Source organism: Colossoma macropomum, unplaced genomic scaffold (genome assembly GCF_904425465.1).
Source record: "Colossoma macropomum unplaced genomic scaffold, Colossoma_macropomum, whole genome shotgun sequence".
In the NCBI taxonomy this organism is placed as follows: Eukaryota; Metazoa; Chordata; class Actinopteri; order Characiformes; family Serrasalmidae; genus Colossoma; species Colossoma macropomum.
The window spans coordinates 61,680,764-61,694,536 of NW_023494792.1; positions in this window are offsets into that span (position 1 = coordinate 61,680,764).

Sequence of the window (13,773 nt, forward strand, 5' to 3'; positions counted from 1 at the left end):
ACAAAGGAACGAAGAAAAAGAATAAAAACTAACATGATCTTTGGAGGAAGACAGAGAGCAGGAGGTTTAGAATACTTCAGCTGAGCTGGGATGGAGGGATGGAGGAAGGAGGGATGATGAAAAAGGGATGAACAAAGAGAAGTGAGGAGGAAAGAATGAAGAAATAGAGAAGCGAGGAAGTTTATGGAGCCATAAAAAAGGCTGTAAAGGAGAACAGAGTGAAGGAGAAGCTCTTTAAACGAGCCCAGCCAATCAGCTGCAAGGGCCTCATGACATCATCAGCGGGACCGTCTCAATATTCCACCATACAAGTCTATGAGAAAAACGACTACACGTGTAAAAGTTATGAGAATGAGAAATAGAGAGCACCACTTGCTGGACTACGTGACAGTGTTCCCACTCAGAGAACCATATGCATGCTTAAATGGTTCCTTGCATGGTGGAATGGTTCTTGAGAGTGATGGAGAATGTGTTGCATATGGTTCTATGTAGAACCTTTTTGAAAATGGCTTTATATAGCACCAAAAAGGGTTCTGCTATTGTTAAAAGCTTGAATACACCCTGTTTGGTGCTCTATGTAGAACCGTATACAACATGTTCTCCATGAAGCTGAAGAACCATTTCACCATGCGAAGAACCACTGAATCATGCAAATGCATGATAAGTAAATTATAAGAAATAAAGACGCCCAAAAATGTGTTCCACACAAATCGAGAAGGAATAACTTTGTTTACGCTACATTTTTTCCAGCGCAGTTCAAAGCATATATAAACAAACATGAGCTGTTTATCGTAGCTGTTTTTCAGGTCTATTTTCTCTTGTTTTTGAGAATGGGAGTAAGCCGTGGGGAGGGGGGGGGGTACTACCCAGAGCCCCCGTGAGCCCTGAGTGGGCGCAATAACGTTCATCAACTTCACTGAGTCCAGCTCCTCCCTGGTCTTCCTCTGCTAGGCCGAAGTTGGGGGGGGTTGGGGGGTTGATAAAGGGGCTGGCAGGGCCTGGGAATCTGAACGAGAGGACTAAGGATCTGTCATCATCAAATGCCTTGTTGCCCGAGTATGAGTTTAGCAGCAGGCCTTTTCCTCCTGACCATGGGAAAATGTCCCATTTTCTCTAGAGACATCACTGCCCCTTCTTAACCCCCCACCCCATATGTCCCCCCCGCTTAACCACCACACTGTAAACCCTGACAACTTCAGTTTACTCAAACTATTTAAGGTAACTCGTTGCTCTGAATGAATTAAGTTTAGAAACTCAGTTTTTCAAACTGTTTGAAATTACATGTGGAGTTGAATACAATCAAACTTTTAAGTTCAACAAACAGAGTATAAGTTTACATACGCAAACTACGCTGGTGGAGAAACCTGAGCTTCACAAAATGAGATGTATTAAAAAGAGAATTCCACCAATTTTTCAAATTTTCCACATAATTCAGTGTGTGAGATGTAAACAGAGTCATTCAGAGAGGCTTTGGTGTGAAATGGTTCAGATGTCTTTACAGTGGTGGTGATAGGAACCAGGGGTCGCCATGACTACAACACAAATATAGACATTTTATTTACCATCCAGAACCACCAGTGAACCTACACGAGTCTTCTGAGTTTATATGGAATGTTGATGATGGAAAATAGTGGAAAATCTGAAAGAATAAGTTTTCTTTGGGGACTTTTTTTGCCTCACAGCACCCTGCTTGTATCCCTCCACCATGAATGGATTGAAATGCATTTTAAGCCAAAACCTTATCACAGAACTATAGTAAAATAGTGTCTCAGACATCAGGCAGTGAATTCATAACCATTTCATGTAGTAACTTTCTGTGAGGAGCTTTTAGAGGTGGACGTCTGGTTCCTATCACCACCACTGTGAACAGTTCTGACTCTGTAAGTTTCTCTAGAACAGAGCGTTTCACACCAAACCACTCTGAACAACTCTGTTTACATCTTAACCATTTATTTATGCAGAAATTTGGAAAAATTGGTGGAGTTCCCCTTTAAGTCGTTTTGTTATGATCTAACTCAGCAGAGATGGTAAAATGCTCATAGTTAGGATACTAAAACATGTAAAGTGCATCCAAACTTATTTAATGTTATATATAACAAGTGAATGTGTTGTTCGTTTGAAAACAACATCTGAAGGAATAAATAAGAGCTAAGTAATTATAATTTGGTTATTTATAGGACAAATAGCATCAGGGCTTTCAGTGCACCTCCACCAAAATACGCACACAGACTTTACTCTCCACAGAAACTAATGCACAGCATAGAATATCTCAGCCACACCAGTTCTGATTCACAGAATACAGAGTCACATAAACAGTGAAAGATCATAGGCACAAATATTACTGGGTTTCTAATAGTGGGGACTTTTATCATAGAGGCTTTGCATCACATGTTAGAGATGTCCTACTTAAAGGGCCCATGACATAAAAAACTGAATTTTCAACTCAACTCAGGTTAATCATGCCACACATTTCCTTTCAGTCAAACAGAGTAGAGTAAGTATGCAGAGACTTTGGCCCAGTCCCATTACACCCCTCACCCCTACCACTCAGCCCTTAGCCCTCTGTTTTGCGTGTTCACGTCTAGGGGTAGGGTGTCCCAGTTCTTGTTGAGATAGAGGGGGAGGGTGAAGTGTTGGGGCTACATGACCCTCCAAACGGAGGTTTTTCAGACACTCAAAACAGAGAGTTATGAGAAAAAAAGAAAAACCAGCAAGATGGAGAACAAGAGACCAAGGAAACCCAGAAATGTGAGAATTTTCTCCATTAATAATTAAAATAACCACTGTATTATCTTAGTTTAATGTCGTTTCAATATATTATGGTCATTTTCTTCATAACAAGCAAAAAAATCGCTAGTAATAGCTGATGTCTCTCCACCTCCTTTCCCGTTCCACCTTAAATGATGCAGCAGTTACATTCTGGCACCTCAGGCATCAGAACTGCTGCTCCATTTAAGGTGGAACGGAAAAATTCAAGCAAGAATCTGGTGAATATCTGACTTCAGCTTCATATCACTGAAGAATTAGGGGGGGGTGATAATAAATAATTGCCCCCTCTTTGAAGTCATATGATGCCCTAAATGTTACTAAAGCCCAGCAGTGAGGAGCTGAACTTTACCCTCCTCTGCTGTCACTGCAGACTGGCAGGGTCGCCTACAGAGCAGCGCTGGTAGCTGTTAATGAAGTGATGCTCTTTTTATTTGAGGGTCTCATTTCAGAGGGAAGATTTCAGCCACTACCCTCTAACTCAGTTCCAAGGTGTTAGGGTGACACTCGAAAACAAGGGGTAGGGGTAAAAATAAGAAACGGGACTTTTAAAACTATTAAAGTTTAATTGTTGAGGGAACAAAATCAAAACATTTCAGTGCAGTTTATTTGAGTTTCATTAGAATCGAATTCTCTTTGGATCAAAATAAACCAAAAAATATGTATTTAATATGTAATATGTATATAAAATTTGTCCATTTTACATAAACTGCTTATTTAAAGGAATAATATGTAAGATGACACAACCTGTTGAATCCGTAGTCCAAACAAATAGGGGGCAATGTGTCACCAGAAAACATCAAACTTGACTAGAGCTCCAGCCATCATTACGTTTACTGTTAAAACGGTCTAACCGGGGGCGGGGCCTTCGACATGATTGACAACGGGTTAGACCACGCCTCAGGACAGCGCTACTTCTTCCTCCTGTCATGTTGGACTGATACCAGACTCGATGCTACAGTGACTCACTATCACTTCTTGAGGTACAAAGTGGTATTACGAGACAGGACGGGCCTGGGCTAGCTGGTTAGCAAGCTAACTTCAGTAGATATCTCTGCACCACGGTACAAAGTCGCCTCTGACATAACGTCAAACCTGTTATTTTTCACAGTCTGTTGATAATTTTAGTTAATTCTGGAATGTTTTAAACTAAACAAATTGCACCTTTAAAGTCACTTAGTTATTTAGTGTTGATGTGTTTTCAGTTCATAAGTCAAACAACCCTGCAGCCCATTTTACGCCAATGTTTTTGTGACGTCACAAAAAACAACTAGTTGACGTATAACCGCCTACAGCAGCCCCGCCTGTTCACATCAACACTATAAGGAGTTTTCCAGCCTGCTATTTGGACAAGGCTCAATATATGGCAGCCAATCAGAACAAAGCTCATTTACCTACATCAGTCTTAAAGCTGCAGTAACAAAACCAGCCTGATTAATTCTAGGGCACAGGATGGAAAATGGTCATATTAAAATGAATTATGACTGTTTTCATGCACAAAACCACACAAACGTTATGTGAAAATAATATACAACTGTTTTTGGTACGTAAACCAAGACAAACCATTTAAGTAGACTTCAGGGAGACAAATAAAATACAAGAAAAACGCTGCTATGATAAACAAAACTTTTTCCAAAGCAGACATGTTTTATCTAACATACATTTTTATCCAGAATGTCACCAGATTATGAGGTTTTTGGGCAGCTGAACTACGAATAACACTGCATTTGTGGTACAAGCAAGCTAACGCTCCTGCGCACTTTAAAGTCAGTCTACTATTAAAGCTGCACTATGTAAGATTTGGGGATTTGGAGCCCTCTCTGGTGAAAATGTGTAATTGCATGCAATATGCAAAAGAACGTTCTGTAGTGTGGGTTGTGCTTTGGAACCCTTCACCGAGCGGATGAGAGAGTTCAAAGAGAACTCAGTCTAAACACGGAGCGCCGCATCAAAATGTGTCTGGTAGAAAACGGAGATCACTTCCAGTATCGTACTATAATAGTGCCGTGTTTAAAGTCACTGAGCTCTCCAGTGCGACCCTCTACTGCCAGTGTTTGTCTATGGAGACTGAAAGACTATGCGCTTGATTTTATCCACCTGTTAGCAATGAGTGTGGCTGAAACACCTGAACTCAATAATTAGGAGGGGTGTCCATAGAGTTTTGGCCATATAGTGTATATGCATGCCAGCAAAGTCTTTCACCACAATGTACATTCATTCATGACATGTACAGAACATATAGAATTTCCAGTTATTGGACAAATATCAGCGTTATTGTTTTCATCCATGTCAATAATTTATGATTTCTTTTTCTGCCAAAATGTGTCATAAGTGACATCTCTTCCACCCTCACTCATGTTTGTTTTGGTGTCAGAAATCCGTCACATCTTGTGTGGTACTGCAGAACGAGCAGAAAAGTGTTGCATTTACAGGCAAATCTATCTCGAATAGTCCAGCCAATTTAATTTGATTTAATTCCTGTTTAAACAGCCATTAAGTACAAGTTACTTTTTCAGGAGATGTTTCCAAGGAGAGTAGAGAAACCAGCTGCATAAGGACGGAGAAAATTAAAGTGAAAAAACAAGACTTTCCCAAACTAGAGTTAAAATTATGAAAAGCTACAGAGAAAATGTGACTCCTAACAACCATCTGGAAGAGCTGGTCGACCCCAAAACTGCCCCCATCAGATAAACAGCACTTAAAGCTTTCATCTCTGAGAGAGAGGAGAAAATCAAGCTGCTTCAGATCTGAAAACATCCACAGGTGTTTCTGTCCATCCTTCCACTGTGAGAAGACGACTCAGCGCTGTGGGTCTGAAAGGATGTGTAACTGTCAAGAAGAACCTCACTGAGAAAAGGAGACGGACACATCAAACAAAGAAGCTGAACGATGGACTGACCACCCCAGAGTCCAGACCTCAACACCACTGAATGTGTTTGATTACTTCAGAAAATGATCAACCAGCTTCTAAGACTGAACTTTGGAGGTGAGTCTGCAGATTCTTTGAGGAGCTGAAAGTGAGTCTCCTGAAAGGAATGGAAGCTGGAATGAAGGTAGAGTGACTCGCTGACTCACACAGCTGAGAGTAGATTTAGTTCTTGTAGTTCTCTGTTTTGACTGGAAACGAAATGGATGAAATGGTTCTATTTAGAAACATAAGTTCTATATAGAACCATTTCATGCTTAAATGGTTCTTTGCATGGTAAAATCATTCTTCAGCTTGATGGAGATTGTGTGTATATGGTTCTATATAGAACATTTTTGAAAATGGTTCTAGATAACACCAAAATGGTTGTTCTATAGTTATGTCAGTTAGTAATGTCAAGATTGTAACAACAATTTTACCTTTTTTGGTGCAATAGAACCATATACAACACATTCTCCATCAATCTGAAGAACCATTTCACCATGCAAAGAACCATTCAAGCATGAAATGGTTCTATACAGGACTCATAGTTCTAAACAGAACCATTCCCTTTACTAAAGAACCCTTCAAGAACCATCTTTTTAAAGAATGTAGGTCATGACAATCAAACTGCTGCTTTTGTGATCATATCTTACACTCTTAAAAAATTCTTCAAAGGTTCTATAGTAAAGAAAATAGTTCTATATAGAACCATAAATATTTAGAGAACACTTTGCATAAATAAAAGGTTCTTTGCATCAGATTGATGGAGAATGTGTTTTATATGGTTCTATATAGAAACCTTTTGAAAAGGGTTCTATATAGCACCAAAAAGGGATTGTTCTATTGTTATGATGTCAAGCCTGTAACAATAGAAGATCCATTTTTGGTGCTATATAGAACCCTTTTCAAAATGGTTCTACATAGAACCATATAAAACACATTCTCCATCAATCTGGAGAACTATTTTACCATGCAAAGAAACCTTAAATCATGCAAATGGTTCTTTGAGTGTTCATGGTTCTATATAGAACCATTTTCTTTACTGAAGAACCTTTGAAGAACCATCTTTTTTAAGTGTGTAGACCAGCAGTCTTACTACTACTACTGAACTTTTGCTGTGCATGTAAACATAGTAACTGACAGAGTAAATGAACTGAACCTTCACCTTTGTGGTTGTATTACTATTCAAAGCGGTCACTCAGAACACATTCTATTATTAACTCTCTGGGGTCCAGGAACTCACCCACACATCAGAGTCTCTGTCTCTGTCTCTGTTTGTGTATCTTTGTGATGATCCAGCACAGAAATCCAGTTCAAACACTTCCTGAATCTGTAGAGACGCCCTTTCCATTCCATCTTATCTCGAGATCATACGAGACTCACATCCGGAGTTATGAGCCTATGAAGAGGGGCTGAGATACACGTCATCTGCCTCTCACCATGTGGAACTGGTGCATTCGTGTGTCCGTCTACATTCTGTGTGAAACTGACCGATGGACACTCAGGAAATCACTAAGGACTGACCATCACGCCGGAAACCCTTCATTCTTCATTCAGTCCACATCGGAGACTCATGTGAAACGGCGTGCAGAGAGTTTACAGCTGCTGAAGCTGCTGCAGTGGTTTTGGAAAGTAGTGATGAAGATAACGGAGCATTTAGATATGAATCATATGAGGATCATGTTATATGAAGAGCCTTTAAAGGAGAGTTTAAGAAGAGATGAACAGATCGAGAGAGAACGACCTCAGAGCACAGAGGGTTAAGATGCGTGTCTGTCTGCCTGTGATTCAGTGAAGGAATTAAAGCAGCTATATGTACAGATTTTACCTTTAAAGTGATGTAACAGCATAAAAACCTCCAAGATTAATTTGTTAGTGTCAAATATCTAATACACAATTTATTGTAGTTTATATTGCGTGGCAGTTGCTTTCACATAAGACTTTTCAAAGGCTGATTCTCATAAATAAAAATGCTGCAAGTACCATATTTGGGTCATTCTACAGAAATGTCCCTAGCATTTAGATATATTACACTTAAAAAACATGTTAGGGTTACAATTTTTTTACATTTTCAAATAAAACAATACGTTATTTTTACAGTTACACCTTCTTGAGCCTCAATTTAGCAATATTGGTTTTCAAATCAATTATATAGAATTCCAAACACCACAGAAGAGCTCGTCAGAGGCCATATTTTGAAGAAAATTTTTTCTGCAATTTTAACTACAATAATCTATACATGACTATGGAATGTATCAATTAAACATAAAGAAAACAAATGGCAAATAAATATTCTATAATATATAATGAAAGTTGTTGTCCCCAGGAGTCGTGTCTCTGGTGTTACCATGTAATAAAAAATCTCTTATTTTGAAATAAAAGTCACACTGATGACATCACTTGACTTCCTTTTACCTGTTTTCTGAGGATCTATGAAGAAAAGCACATGGTGAGTCCACTGTGTCTCTCAGTTATCAGAGATTTTCTCATTTAGCTCATGATTTCATATGAAGCTTTTAGCTGAAGTCACTGGTGTGACCGACTTTATTCTGAGGTAACTGTGAAAAAACAGAACACAAATGGATTAAATTCCATATTTTAGTGGATGTTCCATGATTGACCACATGTGGTTTGATGCTCTGTAGCAGATATTTTGTAAAATGCATTGTTCATTAAAAATGTCTCTGGTGTTCCTTTATTATGTGTAACACCAACGAGGGTCAGTAACACCAGTGACTCCTATGGGCAGATAGAAAAGTGGACGTTTCTGTAGAATGACCCAATCACATTACTTTTCATACACATTTGAGATAGTTTTAAAAGTCTTGATCGCACTCTGATAATATTTCGGGAGAATTTGATTGGCTTGGCATCTCAGTTCATTTCCATTATGAAGCATTTTGTGAAATATTTAATCTCAGGTTTTTATTTGTCCTATTTCATTCTGTGATTTCCAGGCCTGATATTTAAACAGTGCAACTTGTAAATATTTACTTCATTTCCGGTTAAAATGATATTATATGCAGGGAAGGAGTTTGCAGTACATACTACTCACACAGCAGTGTATTACTGTGATCATCAACATTCTCTTTTCTGAAATTATATATACATACACACTCTTAAAAAGATGGTTCTTCAAGGGTTCTTTAATAAAGACAATGCTTCTATACAGAGCCATGAACACTCAAAGAACCATCTGCATGCTTAAATGGTTCTTTGCTGGTGAAATGTTCTTCAGACTGATGGAGAATGTGTTTTATATGGTTCTATAGAGCACCAAAAAGGGTTCTTCTATTGTATACAAACATGACATTGTAACAATAGCAGAACCCTTTTTGGTGCAATATAGAACCCTTTTCAAAAAGGTTCTATGCAGAACCATATACAACACAATCTCCATCAATCTGAAGAACAATTTCACCATGCGAAGAACCATTTAAGCAAACAGATATATACACTCACATATTAAGGAATGAATAAACAGCACAGACTTGTTCATGCTGGTTTATGCTGGTCTGGTGCTGGTTAATGGTCATGCTGGTTGACCAGAACATATGCTGGTTTTGCTGGTGGCCAGTCATGCTAATCTGTACTACTTTTTCTAGCAGGGAGAGTTAAAAATACACTTTACCTGCTCCAAAAGTCAGTGTTTTAGCTCAAGCTTTATAGTTTTGAACTCAGAGTGGAAAGTGAATGTAAACCACCGTTAGCTTGGTGCTAGCATGACACTGCAAGTCCCATGGAGACTAAATCCCATAGCTGGCTAAAATTAGCATTATTGTAGCAGTGCTACAGGCATGTACAAAATGAAAGTCTCTATATTAAAATAATGACATATAAGACAAAAGATTATATTATGAACTCTCTAGTGTATTTATTTTATATTGGTACAGGTTGTGCTGGGTAAGCTAGCATGTAATGAGCTAACTAACTAGTCAGGATAGTGCTAACTAGTGATGCACGACTCACGATTTTCTGGACCCCACTCAGTTTTAGCCAAGACAGTTACTGAGCCGGTGATAAGATAAGATAAGCTAAGATAAGATAAGATAAGATAAGATAAGATAAGGTAAGATAAGATAAGATAAGATAAGATAAGATAAGATAAGTCCCACAGCGGGGAAACTCACAGTGCTACAGCAGCGAAAGGAGAGCAAGGCACTCAAGAAAAGAAGTAACAAGAAGAGAAACAAACAAAGTAATTAACCCTATTTCCGAAAAAGTTGGGACGCTGTGCAGAATATAAATAAAAAAAGGGTGCAATGATGTGTAAATCATGTAAACCATATTTTTAAAGGAAAGTACAACAAAGAAAACATATCAAATGTTGAAACTGAGAAATTTTATTGTTTTTGAAAAATATTTGCCCATTTTGAATTTGATGACAACAACACATTCCAAAAAAGTTGGGACGGGGGCCTGTTTACCACTGTGTTTCACCACCTCTTCTTTAACAACACTCTGTGTTTGTGAACTGAGGAGACACTGCTGTAGTTTTAAAGTGAAATGTTTCCCTGTTCTTGCTTCATATAGGATTTCAGCTGCTCATCAGTTCAGGGTCTTCTTTACCATATTTTTCATTTCTTAATGCAACCAATGTTTTTAGTGGTGACATATCTGGATTGCAGGCAGGTCAGTTTAGCACCAGGACTCTTTTACTATGGAGCAATGCTGCTTTAATACATGCAGAATGTGGTTTGACATTGTCTTGCTGAAATAATAAAGGCCTTTCCTGAAAAAGACGTCGTCTGGATGGCAGCATATGTTGCCAAAACATGTATATATTATTCAGCATTAATGGTGCCTTCACAGATGTGCACGTCACCCATGCCATGTGCACTAATGCCCCCCTATACCATCAAGAAAACTGGCTTTTGAACTGTGCACTGATAACAAGCTGAGTGGTCTTTAGCTCGGAGGACACAGTGTCCATGATTACAAAAAGAATTTCAAATGTTGATTCGTCAGACCACAGGACACTTTTACACTTCCCCTCAGTTCATTTTAAATGAGCTCAGGCCCAGAGAAGGTGGCAGCATTTCTGGATCCTGTTCATATATGATTTCTTCTTTGTGTTTTAGAGTTTTAAGTTGCATTTGTTGATGCAGCAATGAACTGTTTTCACATACAGTGGTTTTCAGAAGTGTTTCTGAGCCCATGCAGTGATTTCCACTACAAAATCATGTCTGTTTTTAATGCAGTGCTGTCTGAGGGCCCAAAGATCACGGCCAGCAAATACTGGTGTTTGGCCTCGTCCCTTACATACAGAGATTTCTCCAGATTCTCTGAGTCTTTTAATGATATTTTGTACCGTAGATGATAAAAAGCAGAAGTTCTTTGCTATTTTATGTTGAGAAACGTTATTCTTGAATTGTTGCACTATTTGATGGTGCAGTCTTTCACAGAGTGGTGAACCCCTCCTCATCTTTACTTCTGAAAGACTCCGCCTCTCTGAGATGCTCTTTTATACCCAATCAGGTTACTGACCTGTTGCCAATCAACCACCAGGTGTTTTTTAGCATTACACAACTTTACCAGTCTTTTGTCGCCCCTGTTCCAACTTTTTTGGAACATGTTTTTGGCCTCAATTTCAAAACAATAAAATTTCTTAGTTTCAACATTTGATATGTTGTCTTTGTACTATTTTCAATGAAATAAAAGGTTTAAATGATTTGCACATCATTGCATTTTGTTTTTATTTACATTTTGCACAGCGTCCCCACTTTTTTGGAAATGGGGTTGTATAATACATACATACATCATCTAAACCGCTTATCCTTCTGGGTCGCGGTGGGGTGCTGGAGCCTATCCCAGCTGGGTTGTATAATACTAAAGATAAAAAGATAAACTCTATCCTTCACAAAATTACCAATATAAACATTATAAACAAAAAAAGCAAACTAATCTTCATACTATAAGGATATTTTAAACGTATTGCACATAGAATAAAGGGATACAGCAGAGATGAAACCATCCTAAACATAGTTCATCTATTTTTTTGAATAGCTACTGATTATAGTGATATGATGAAAATTCATAATTACCAAGTATTATCAGGTTGTTGTGATATGATTACAGCTGATTAATGTTTCAACACATCTCACCATCAGAGTTCACATCATTTCACACATTTAACTCGATGAGGCTCCGAAGCTTTGACGGGGAACAGTGATGTACTGAGAAAATCATTACTGTAGTCAATATTCTATAAAAATAAACCAGTTAACCAGATTTAAAGTAAAGTTTTTGTTCCAGAGCAGCTGAATGTTTCCTTGTTCCTCATTCTTTCAGGCTGAATTTGGCTTATTTACCCATTTCTTATTTGAATTTTATGCTCAGCCTTAAATGATGCAGCAGCTTCCTGAATATTTTACAGGCCCAAGAATGTAACAGCAGCACTATTCAAGCACTCACATATTAGGGAAGGTTTAACTGGTGCTGGTTTAACTGGTCACCCCAGCATGGTCATGCTGGTTGACCAGAATACCAGCATCCAAAACACCATATATGCTGGTTTTGCTGGTGGTCAGCCCTGCAGGTCTATGTTAAGGTTTTCCAGCAGTTTTAAAATTGCAGCTCTACTTAAGGTGGAACGTAAAATCTGAATAAGAAGCCAACTTCAGCTTCGTGTTATTTCCCACAACATTCTGTGAAAACTATTGTTTACTAGTGTGTTTTATTTTGGTTCCTTCTCCAGTTTTAAATGCTTGTTTGCAGCAGCTCTAATCGAATAGAAAATGAAGAATCTGTTGATTTCCATAGCAGAGTTAGAGAGCAGTGCGGTGTGAAACCTGTTTAAAATGTCTCTATCAGCGGCTGCTGAGCAGCGCTGCATCATCATAAAGCTGATAAACACACTCGCGCCAATTACAAAGAAAAACAGGAGTCGACAGAGTCAAAGGCCCAATCCCATTTCACCCCTCGGCCCTACCACTCCGTTTTGTGTGCTCACATTTAGGGACAGGGTGTCCCGATTCTTGTTGAGATAGAGGGGGAGGGTGAAGTGTTGGGGCTACATGACCCTCCAAACAGAGGTTTTTCAGACACTCCAAACTGAGAATTATGAGGAAAAAGAAAAAAACGGCAAGACGGAGAACAAGAGACCGAAGAAACCCACAAATGTGAGAATTTTCTCTGTTAAAAATTACAATAACTACTGTATTAACATAGTTTAATGTCATTTTAATGTATTATGGTCGCTTTCTTCATAATGAGCATAAAACATCACTAGTCGTATACTGAAGTTTCCTGTTCCAAGCTGACGAATATCTTCATATCACTGAAGAATTAGGGGTGGGTGATAATAAATAATTGCCCCCATCTTTGAAGTCATATGATCCCTAAATGTAACTAAAGCCCAGCAGTGAGGAGCTGAACTTTACCCTCCTCTGCTGTCACTGCAGACTGGCAGGGTCGCCTACAGAGCAGCGCTGGTAGCTGTTAATGAAGTGATGCTCTTTTTATTTGAGGGTCCCATTTCAGAGGGAAGATTTCAACCACTACCCTGTAACTCAGTTCCAAGGGGCAGCACTCGAAAACAAGGGGTAGGGGTAGAAATGAGAAGTGGGACTGGGCCTAAGAGTCGACTTAAAGCATTTTGACTATCAGAGTCACTGGTTAAGAGTCGACCTCGACTCCCAGATGAGCTGGAGCTGAAGAATCGACTCTTTTGGAATTGACTCCGCACCACTAGTGTTAACTTTACCACCAGTTCAGTACAGACGTGCTGTATTTACTCTGGGTGACAGATTTTAATGCAGCTTTTTAAAATGCAAATAATGGAAAACTGAAAAAGAAAATTAAATCACACAGGTGATGATGTGTGAGTGTGTCTGTTTAGGTATTTTTACAATATTGTTATAATATTAAACATACGGAAAATAACCCCATAGGCATGCAGAAGTCCAGAGAGGCCATGATGTAGTTACAATTTTCTGGATTGTTATTTTGAGATAATGAGATAATTACCTTATTATCTTAAGACAACAAAGTTGTTATCTTGAAATAGCAAGGTATTTATCCTGTTATCTCGAGATAGCAAAAGTTATCTTGAGATAACAAATTAGTGATCTTGTGATCTCAAGATAATGAACTGGCTT